Source organism: Uloborus diversus, chromosome 4 (genome assembly GCF_026930045.1).
Source record: "Uloborus diversus isolate 005 chromosome 4, Udiv.v.3.1, whole genome shotgun sequence".
Taxonomy (NCBI): Eukaryota; Metazoa; Arthropoda; class Arachnida; order Araneae; family Uloboridae; genus Uloborus; species Uloborus diversus.
In genome coordinates, this window is record NC_072734.1 from 117,281,604 (window position 1) to 117,293,478 (window position 11,875).

Consider the following 11,875-nt stretch of genomic DNA (forward strand, 5'->3'; position numbering starts at 1 on the left):
CGCGATAGTGACAACACAAAGCACAAGGAAGACAGGACATGAATAAGAGAAGAAAATGTATATTACTTTTAATACAGCAAAAATTCCGGTAAGTTTTTGTCTGGTGTACACGATAGATGTCGTTACGTAAACCGAAGCATCGGATGACGGTGCATGAGCACAGTTTGGTGGCCGCGCATGCTTGAAGTTCGATCTTCAATGCACCGGAGATGTGAGGCATGCATCACGGCCCGGGGTCGTAATTTCGAACACCCACTTTGATGACGATCGTTGACTCCTTCGTGTTCTTTTTTCTCAGTTTTTTGCTGTGCTAAGGATAATAAACATGTTTTCTTCTCTTATTCGGGTCTTGTCTTTTTGGTGATTTGTTTCGTCTCTACCGCGTCAGGAAAGCGTTTCCGACCAGGCATTGCTATGTAATTTCCCATCGTCTAGGTGTATACTATCTGCCTTGAAAGTCTGTAAACGCTGTACTGGTACACTCTATGTTGTGTATTTGTTAAGAAAAGCATCACATTTGTCAACAATAGTAATGAAATACAGTCGACTCCTGCTGCAACGCGATCCGACTTACGCGAAATGGCTATAACGCGATTTTTTTACCAGTAAAGAATTTTAGACCTAGCGCGAATTCCTCGCCCGCGTGAAAATGTTCAGAACGGAATCGCGATGTGTAAACGGGCTACTAAGATTTTTTATTTTCGTGAAGGACCTTCATTCCTTTAGCATCACTGAGAGCGGAAGCACCCACACCGTACTAGTATGAACATCGCTTATACGAATAACTACTTCTCATTTTCCACTTATTTTTTTCATTCTAAATGCAAAAGTTAACGAAATATAATGACACCTAAGAGCGCTGTTTCATCGAAAGTTGGTGAAGATAGAAAAAAAAAAAGAGAAAGTTTCTGAAAATTAAAGAAAAGCTAAAGCTTCTCGAAAAAAGCTGAAGCTCAACTAAAAAATGCATTGAAAGGTAGCACAACAATTACGTATGAGTGAATCTTCCATAAGTATAATAAAAAACAACAAAGGGAAATCCATAAAAGTTCACGGAGTAATAGTATCCAAGCAAAATGCAAAAATTATGAAAATGGAAGCTGCTTTTTATTGTAAATTAAAGAAACCAGGAAAAGGAGTATTGCCATAGATGAGAAACGTTATAAGAGAACTACGTTTTTAGCAACTGTATTTAAAAATATATCTGAATAACAGTTTGATCACGGAGTATAAATCGTCATCATTTTCATTTTTTAAACTTCAAACATCATTAGTGAATCTACTGCACAGTACAATTATAGTATCATTGATTTTGTGCATCACAGCAGTATTTAATGTGGTAAAAAAGGGCTTTTTTCTTAAATACAAATAAAAATTCAGTTCTTTATGTAAGAAACAGTAATGTATAGTTAAAAATGGTTTTTAACAGTTTAAGGTGGTGTTAGCAAGTGTCTAAACTGATAGGTTATGTTTATAAAACTTTTTACACATACCCATTAGGGTGGATCGAAAAAAACGAATTTTTGAATCTTAATTTGGAATACCTGCCAAAAGCTGTGCATGTGTAAGTACAACACACATGTAAAATATTATCAAGTTTGAACAACTCTTTGAGGGTCCTACCAAGGCTTGAATTTCTCCTAAAATAGAAAAAGAGGTCAATTTTTCAAAATTTTTATGAAAGTACTAGTGATCAAAATTGTTGTTATAATACGGTCAAAATGCTTCCTTTGAACACTCTTTTCATGTATCTTCACAATTATTTAGTCTTTTCAACATTAAGTTCGCACATAAGCCGTCAAGTTTTTCGAAATTAACCAAAAACTGACTTTTTTAAAGCTTTTTTGCACATTGCAATATTTCTTCTTTTAATGTCCAGTTTTCTTTTTTACAACGACTGTACAAAATGCAGTTTTAAGCGGAAGTGAAGTTAAGCTTTATTACATTAACAGCCCAGCATCCACTAAAAACAGGTGGCTGCATTTCGAGTTCCATTCTACCTTTTCCATCTGCTGAGTCGCATGTATTAAGTATAAATTTATTACTCATTTTACATTAGAGGTAAACTTTCAAAATGATTTAGTTGTATTAAGTAAAAAAGCATTGAGAGAAGTGCATTGGTTACAAAGAATGTATATTTACTCTCCCACAGTCTCTCTGACATATAAGCATCAATATTTCACAAAATGAGGGACTTGAAAATTATCAGTTAGTTAATGCCACAGAAAATAGTCAGTTCGTCACATCCATTCATGAAACCTCTTTGAAATCATTTTTTTTTAAATTCAAATGATGACATGATACTTTAAGATTTGACTTTTGCTCTTATAAAGCCATCTCTTGCCGATTGACTAATCACAAACAAAGAAGCTTCTGTCACCATATTAACACAGCGTTCCACCACCTGAGTATGACAGGAGAAATAAACGAACGCAAAATTGGCGTTGGTGTTTTCAATCTATTGTTGAAGACTTTCATTAGATAGGCCAGCTAAAATAGGAGAGGGGTGGCAGTTATTACCACATTCTTGCCGGTTGATAACATCAGAGTAGTCTGATGCATTAAAGTTAATCCTTGAATTATAGAATTCTCTTATTTCTTCATGAACAGAAGCCACTTGTCTATCCTTCAAAATCTTCGCAAAGCCAGTTCTCTGATGTACTTCGTTCATCAGTGATCACTGTTAAGAGAATATTTTCCGGGTAGCAAAAATAGGCGTTTCGTTGAATGACAGGATCAATAATTTTTTCAGATTTTCACTTGCGCAACGAGTTGCTGTTATAACACTGATGAGGAACAGCAAAGTTTTGTTTCAATTCCAGAAGAAGAAATATTTGCAACGGCTATGCTCCCGCCAACAGAGCCATCAACATTTTTTGGTGTTGATGTCACTTCAAAAATGGAACAAATGATACTTTCTCTGCCAACGTTATCAAGAGTGTGCTACCACTACTGCATTTCTGACAGATGTGCGATGTGATGCAGCAATTGCTTCAGAAACATTACAGGATTTTGGTACTGTGTCAAATAATTATCGCTCTAAAGTCTAAAATTTTAAGCAGCGACAGAAGTGTCACAGACGAAGTGGGTTCTTCTCTTCAAAACCTGCAAATTAGAAGTGAAAGGGTTTGAAAAGTACATTTTTCGATAGCCGAAAAGACAAAACTATGACAAGAAGAAATGGTTGGAGACAGATACCATAGAAGAACCATAAGCGAGGAATCCATGGTTGAAAAATCCAATTCTCTTTATTTGGGTCATGTGACGCCAACTTCTGGAACGGGAAAACATGTCATAACAGCAACGTGAGTTTTGAACTGAAAATTTGTTCAAGCCTTAAGGATCTTTTAGCTTTTGGCTGTGATGGCACGGCCATGAATACCAGAAAAAAGAACGGTGCAATTGCGGACATAGACAATAAAATTGGACATCCTGTCCCATGGTTAATCTGCGAACTGCATACGAGCAACCTTTGCGTCACCTGTTAACATTACTTGATGGTGAAACTGCTGGTCCATGTGAATAGGTAAATTGCTAAACTGGTGCGACAATTTACCACTGGTCCAGTTTGAAGCAATTACGCTCCTGGTCGTAGGTGCTGGGCTGTTAATATAATAAAGTATAATTTCATTTCCATTTAAAACTGAATTCTGCACAGTCATTGAAAAAAAAAATTGTACTTTAAAAGAAAAATATTGCAATGTGCAAAAAGGCTTGAAAAAAGTCAGTTTTCGGAAATTTCACGAAATTTTACGAACTTTTGCGCGAACCTAATACTGCAAAGAATGTAAATAATGGTGAAGATACATGAAAAGCGTGTTAAAAGGAAACATTTTAACGGTATTAGAACAAAAATTTTGAACCTTATTATTTTTATAAAAATTTTGGAAAATTGACCTTTTTTCCTATTTTTGGAGAAATTCAAGCCTTGGTAGGACCCTCAAGGAGTTATTCAAACTTGATAATATTTTACATGTGTATTGTTCTTACACATGCACAGCTTTTGGTGGGTATTCCAAATTAAGATTCGAAATTTCATTTTTTTCGATCCACCCTAATACCCATTTCCACAACGCGAAATTTCGACTTACGCGAGGGGTCTTGGAACGCATCCCTCGCGTAAGTCGGGACTCGACTGTACTTATTATGAGGTGAAAATACACCTGCAGGCTTTTTTTTTTTTTTTTTTCCTTTTTTCAATTTTTATTTATTTCTTAAATAATATTCCATTTCTCAACCTCAAAACTTTGTCAATTTTTACGTCACTACGAAAATAATTCTAGTGTCCCCCCATATATGCTTTTAAAATAAGAACATTAAAAAAAAGAAAGGAAATATAGATCAGCTTACCTGATAATTGTCCTAATTTTCAGTAGGAAATAATATCGCTCTTGATAATAAATATCTCACAGTATTAACTAAATCAATAACTTTCTAAAGTATCAAATTTTAGCTCAAAAACTTATTTTTAATGACTCAAAATCCTTTCAAACTACTAAATATGACTATCTTTGAATGAAATTGATTTTCAAATATGCAAATGAAGTTTCTGACAACGTACAGTAAGTAGTCCCTCTTGACGGTCGTTGACACATTACAATTGCATATGCAAGTATAATTTCATATCATTGTCAAATGCCAACCCGACAAAATAATGTTTTCGTTATACTTTTGTAAACAAAATTGACACAACGCAAGGAAAAAGAACGCAATTTTAACAAAGATAAAAATAATGACTTCACGCATTTGTTAAAATTGCAAGATTACAGGTAAATATCAAATAAATATGAGTATTTTTATTTTGGGCGCAATCTGATAAGAAAACCAACTATCGTTTCGTCGATAATCGTACTCAGTGATATAGATTTCACAAGACTGCGCTACTTATGACTGATTCCAGTAGTCTATTCAAGTGATGAGTTGGCGCTTCCTTTAAAATGATCGTTCTTGTTCAGTTCAAAATTAGACATTTGCCGAGAGGTTATTCACCTTGTCTTTAATTTCTATTATTACTTCCTTTTACAAAAAAGGAAGTACTGTATTCGCAAAAACATTTTCACTCAAAAATCGACCTTAATTTCCCTTTTACTCACCCCCGAATAAATATTGAGTTGTTTTTTTTTCGACTCGACCACACGTGGATAAGTGCCTAAGCACGTATAGACACGCGAAATATCCATAATGACGATTCCCTAGTTAATTACAACGAATTCTCTCGTGACGTCTGTATGCACGTGTATGTCTGTGCGCATATGCGTATGTATGTCGCATAACTCAAGAACGGTAAGTAGTAGAAAGTTGAAATTTGGTACGTAGACTCCTAGTGAGATCTAGTTGTGCACCTCCCGTTTTGGTTGCATTCGGGTGTTTCTAAAGAGGTCTTTTGCCCCTTTTTTGATGGAAATCACTGTTAATTTCGATGTAAACTCAAGTGGTGTTATAATTTGGCGGACACTTGGCGATATATCGCCAGTCTTTTGGTCGCAAAGTTTTGTCGCCGATTTGGCGACAAATTTGAAGATTTTTTTAAAAATCTGTTTCAATTTGGCCACTGTTGGTGATATTTAGAGAGTAAACTATTGAATCACATTAAAATTGCCAGTTATGGGGAAATGACATTAAATTGGAGTAAAAGGAAGTCATGTGATGCACACATCAGCTCGTTTTTATTCAAATTTCAAAGTTTTTTTTTTCTATTAAATTCCTTGGTAGCTTATTTCAGTTCTAAAGAAATGTTATGCAGTGTACGCATGAAATATTCAGATCAGTCCTACAATCATGAAGTTCGAGAATTGGACACACTAGTAGTTCTAAAGGTGATTTAATGCACCTCGAAACCTGAATTTCAAAGTTCAAACTGGAAAACGTTTCATTGAATGTTTTTTTTTTTTTTTTTTTCTTATTCTTCAGCTGAATGTTCTCTTGCATTTGCCTGTTATTTAACTTCTGGTGATTGTGCAACGAAATTTAGTGCCATCACAAGATTGAACAAACAAATGCCTTTTAAACAAACGTTGCTTCAAAAAATATTTTTAATTTAGTTGATAGGGAATTAAGAAAAGTTTCAATGGAATTCACTTTTTAGAAAAACTTCAATTAAAATTGGTAGTATTATGTGCATTATAACTTTTTTTCCGTTTCTGAAAACTTTTGGGTAATATTTTAAACATATCTCACTTTTTTAAAACCGGTCCGTTTGAAATAACATTCCCTTTTAAGTTCCAGTATTATTGTTTTCGAAAACAAAGATTTTAATTGCATCCTAAAAACAGTATACCAAACCCTGTAATAACTAACCAATTAACGAAACATTTTTATTTATTGAAGAAGCAAATTTTGAAAAATTTCTTTTTACAGTTTGTACCTTACATAGAGAGATAATATGGATGATTTTGAATGATGATTGTGAATCAGCAGTATTGTGAATCAGCAGTCACGAACAGAATACGTAAGGAAATCTTATATTTTTATCCTTTCACTAAATCATTCAAACTAATTTAAAAAAAAAAAAAACATTGCGATAGAACTGGTGTGTACATCAATTTGTAGAAATTGGTATGAGCTGCTCTTTTGACTGCGATGCAGAATAAATGGGCCAGTCAGAGAACGCTCAATTATTATTTATTTATTTTTTTAATAATGTTTTGATTTACAATTTTTCGAGGCAAATGTCTTTCATGAAAAAAAAAATGCCAGCAAAGACCGTTCTCCTTAATTACAGCTTTAGTTAATTTATTAAGTTTTCATCTTTGGGATACGGTAATAACACTGGTAAACAGGGTTTCTGTTCCTCAATTGCAATTGATGACTTTTATATTTTTAGGGGATGCTGAAAAAGAATATGACAGTAAAAATATTCCATCATCCACAGATTCTTGAAAAAACCCAAATCTTGAATAAATGTCATTAAATTGAGATATTAAACACACGCAAACAATATTTTTGTCATTTACCATTTTATATTAACAACTAGCAACTCGCACGGCTTTTCCCGTAGTAGAAAATTAAAAGGTCTTTTGGTTCGCCTCTGTATTTACAAATAATGGATGGGGAATTTCTCGCCAATTGGCTTACCCATGTTACGGTTCCACGTTATGATAACTTGGTAATTTACTCGTCCATCTTATGATAATTTTGCTCGGGAAAATGTTCTTAAAATTGGAATAGAAAAAGAACAAAATTTAATTTTCAAAAAATCGCTTCGAGGTGAATACCTCCATGCTACAAACTTAATTTTGTGCCAAATTTCATGAAAATCGGCCGATCGGTCTAGGCGCTATGCGCGTCACAGAGAGCCTGACAGAGAGAGATCCAAACAGAGAGAGATCCAAACAGACAGAGATCCAGACATCCGGACTTTCAACTTTATTACTAGTAAAGATTACAAAACTTATAAAACTAATATGAAACACAAAAAAATATATACATTATTTAAAAATTTGTAGAAGAATGAAAGATTTTTTAAGAAAAAATAACGATACTTGTAAAAAAATTCTTAAATTTCATACTGTAAATGCTTTAACTGCGGATTCTCTCTAATAGGTCCTATCACAAACTTCTCTAAGAAGATTCCAACAGTAATCCCGAGTATATCAGGATTGAACTGTTCCAGATATCGCGCTTCAATTGCAGAAATATCCTGGTGAAAGCGCTTCCCATGCTCGTCGATCACAGCTCTCATACTTTCAAGGAAAAATTTAAATGAGATGCCGCAAAAAAAAAGAAAAAAGAAAAATATCAATGACATTGAACTTCTAATTTTCTATAACTTTTTAACAAGTCTTTATTACCTTTTCATAGTTAGAAATTCTATTATTTCCTTAAAAATTGTGTCACAACATTTTAAAAATCAAGCCATGCTGTTCTTTCGAAATCACTTAAACTAGCTTCAAAATTGTGTTCCTTCATAAGCTTCATTTTGTGGGTCAATGAAAATACCCTCCTTAATTCTTGCATAAGTGAGTGATGGGAACAGTTCCTGCAAATATTAAAATTCACACCTTTTTTTTATCCATTGCATTAACAAAATTCTGCATTAATCCAAACTATATGTGTGAAGGGGGGAGAATATTTTTTTTATCAGTTAGAGGAGATTTTTATGCAATATATTGTTTGCGCTCTAGTCATTTCTTTTTGATGTAATGTTCATGTTTCGCCCTGTTGTCCCACTTGCACAGAAAATAGAAGTATTTTATCTAACCGAGTTGCAGACCAATGAGAATGGCAATTACTTTAAAACTGTACATATGCTCCAATTATAATGTGAGTGGTCAATTTCATCAAGTAATAATATCTTCATATTTTCGTAAGATTCTTGCAATATCGAAAAATAAGCAATTTGAACCGATGGTAGGGCATTTCTACGCGCCGAAATACAATTTCAACTACCGTGATCTTGCGTGAAACCGAAATGATACAAAACGCCTAGCGATGCCTGCTCAAGGTCACAAAACTTAAAACTTATTAAAGTGAATTCGGTTTCTACTCTATTGCTGAAATAATTTAAAAAATGTCTATGGATCAAATGCATCTGAAAGAAAAATATAATAAACTTATAACTGCTATTAGGAAGCCTATATAATCCAAAACATATAAATGAAATTTCTTAAAATTGGAGGGTGATAGAAAATTTTTGCAAACATAATCTTTTTTAGCACCTTGAATTCTGTAAGAAACTCCCAAAGTACTTTGGGGAACAGAAAATTCATTAACATTTGTTTTTCAGTGTAATAGGCGTAAAATATGGTCGCAATAAATTTACGAACGTGGTAATGAGAACTAGGAGCATAGAAAAGACCAACAGATAAATAGATTAGCTCAAATAAGCGACAAAATGTAATAAAATTGCTCAAGAGAAAAGTAACAAGAATTGAAGATTTCTTCCCTTCCCTGTCTTCTTAATGTTCGCCGTATAAAAACAAATCAGAGACCAAAATCTTTTAATTTTCTGAAATTCGTCTGTATAGAAAGTGAATGAACTGTTCAACTGAGGAAAATTCATACTTTAATTAACTCAATATTTAAAACTCATTATCATGTCCCTAAACGACATAACCTTGTTTTCAGATCACCGTTTTAGTGATTGACTATCGCGGTAATGACATTTTAAATGTTAGTCGTATTTAGGGCTTAATTATAGCAAATGAAAACTAACACAAACATTTATTCTAAATTTAATCACAAAGCTCTTTATAAATCCTTCAGAAAATATAAATCTATTCGATTTCAGCCGTAATAAACTAGATAATGACACGTAATAGATACTATAAAATACTGGAATAAAAATAACGAACTGCAATATTTTTTTCTTATTTAAACCTAGCTTACCCTGATTGTAAGAACACGCGTACTGGTTCTGCTGACAGTTCAATAAATTGAAAAGTAACATTTGAGGGAAAAGAAAGACTAAATTCATTTGAATTTTGACGTCTTGATTTTAAATTATATTTTCGCAGTCACGAATTGCGATAGGACCGTACTCTTTCAAAAAATGGATTGGAATGGAATTGGAGAATGCGCTTGCAGCCGTCACATTATAATTGGTAATTTTTTAGATTATGTATTACGAGACATATCCATAAAACAAAGAAATCGTCGTTTGGATGCAATAATAAAGATTTGGTTATTATGGCAAATTTGCATTATACTCATTATGAAGATTAAATTTACAGTGTATACCTTTACGGTATTTTTATTTCTTATCAATCTTAAATGATATGGATTAGTAATCTGAAAATATTGTATTCAGATGAAGTTCTGCTTTTTAAGTTCATCTATGTTGTTTTTCCTAAAGAAAAAAAAACGATTTTACACCACCACCGAATTTGCTTTGTGATCTAGGATACTTCAATATTTTAATTCTTTAAACATCGAACACATCCGTTCTATTTGACTTAGAAGCTTCAACAAATTTAATTTCGAAAAAAATCAGCATATCTGTCAAATAGTGTTAAAATTACAATTGTGTGAGGCTATTTTTCGTCCCTAAAATTGGTATTTATGAAATTTTTGTTTAAAATAGGAATAAAAAAGAACGAAGTGGAGTTTTTAAAAGAAATCGCTGGAAGGTGCTTACTCCCATGGTCCTGATGAATCTTACAAACTTCAAGAGTTTTTTGGTGGAAATAGAAATGTGAACCAAAATGATTAGAAACATAAAATATTAAGTAAACCGGGAACCAATGATCAAAAGTGCACTAAAGATACAGGAGGGAGAAAGAAAAAAAAACTTAAGTGAAAAACCGTGAAGGAAAAATAAAAATTAAACGAGTGAAGTTCGTAATGCTTAAAAAAAAAGAAATCAGTTATTTCGATTGGTGTAAAAATCTCCATAATATAAGTATAAATTTCCCCATCTCAAAACAATACTTTCTTTTTTTTTTATTTATGTAATTATTTTATTCATTTTATTATTTTTATTTTTAGGGATATTTTTAAATGCATTAAGCCTTCTTTCGTGGTTTTCTCTTCCTTCTTTTCGTAGTATTAAGAAATTCAAAAATCACTGGCTTAAATGAAGATAGATAAAGAAAATTTAGATAGACGAATAAACATATTATGGATAAATGCACAGACCAATAAATAGATACATGTTTACCGAGAGAAGGGATGACTTTTTAGAGTTTAAACCCCCTCCGTAATATATCAAAACTATTGCTAAAATTGCTTTTCATTATACTTTTTGCTGAAAAAAATTGTTACTATTTTATTTTTTCTTTTTTTTTCAGCTTCATTTGAAAATGATATTAATTATTCTTGAAGAATTGCACGAACTCGGTGCTTTGTGTACAGTATTTATTTTTATAGTTGTTACTGCGAGCATCTTTTCTTACAAAACAAAACAGCATTTTTTTTCCCTTCAGATTTTGACAACTTTTAGCTAACAAAAAATTTAAAATTCTCTACATTTGAAGTACAAAACTCTATATTTAATGCACTTTATATGTATTTAAAAAAACATGAATTTAAGAAGTATTACTTCGAATGCGCGTATATGAGTGCGCGCATCAGTTCTTTAGCGTTTTAAAAAAACATCAAATATTTAACAGGGGTGAGGTTGTTCAAATTTTTCTCTTCATTTAAATGAAGTTACCATACTTACTCAGCAGAGTCGTAGGTATTTGCTCATATTAATGCCTTTAAAGCACCTCCCTTCTCCCTCCCCCTCTCCCTCTTAATTAATCTAGCGGAGCAAAAATGAATGGAATATATGAATAAATCAAACTTTATTGATCATACAAATTTCCTGAGAAATGTGTGATAAAATCCTCCCCGAAACATAATAGTACAGTAAAATTAGGCCAAAAAATGGTCAAACCCGAACATCCAACAAAAATTTTAAACCTGTTGCATATTACTCCTTACCCTACAAGCAAGAAGGAGTAAGGAGGGGAACGAAATAATTCACTTAGTAAAAAAAAAATTATTTCTATTACTTAAAAGAATTACTCAAAAATCGCAGAACCCACACTCTATAATAGCAAAATAATAAACTCTAATCGACAAAAGTGCTAATTAACTGCGGTGAACAAGCGGGGGTTGGGGGGCTGGGGCTGGGGGACAGGCGAGGTTCCATGGCGCAAGTTGCGACATTGGAATTTTCAAGGCGGTTTTTTCAAGGGCTATTTCTTTCTTTTTTAAAGGTTTTTATTCTGAACGGGTACTCCGTAACACTTAAGAGGGCTTTGGGAGTAGGGGGACCCTGAAATTTGCATTCTAAAATCAACGACTGCAGTGGTAAAGTAAAACAAAACAACGTTCTGTTCAGCACAAAGGTATTTATTTATCTGACTGCAGTGGTGTTCACGAAAAAAATTCACTGATTTTAAACATTTCCGAAATACTAAATGCCACACAATGATATAGTAATGTCAGA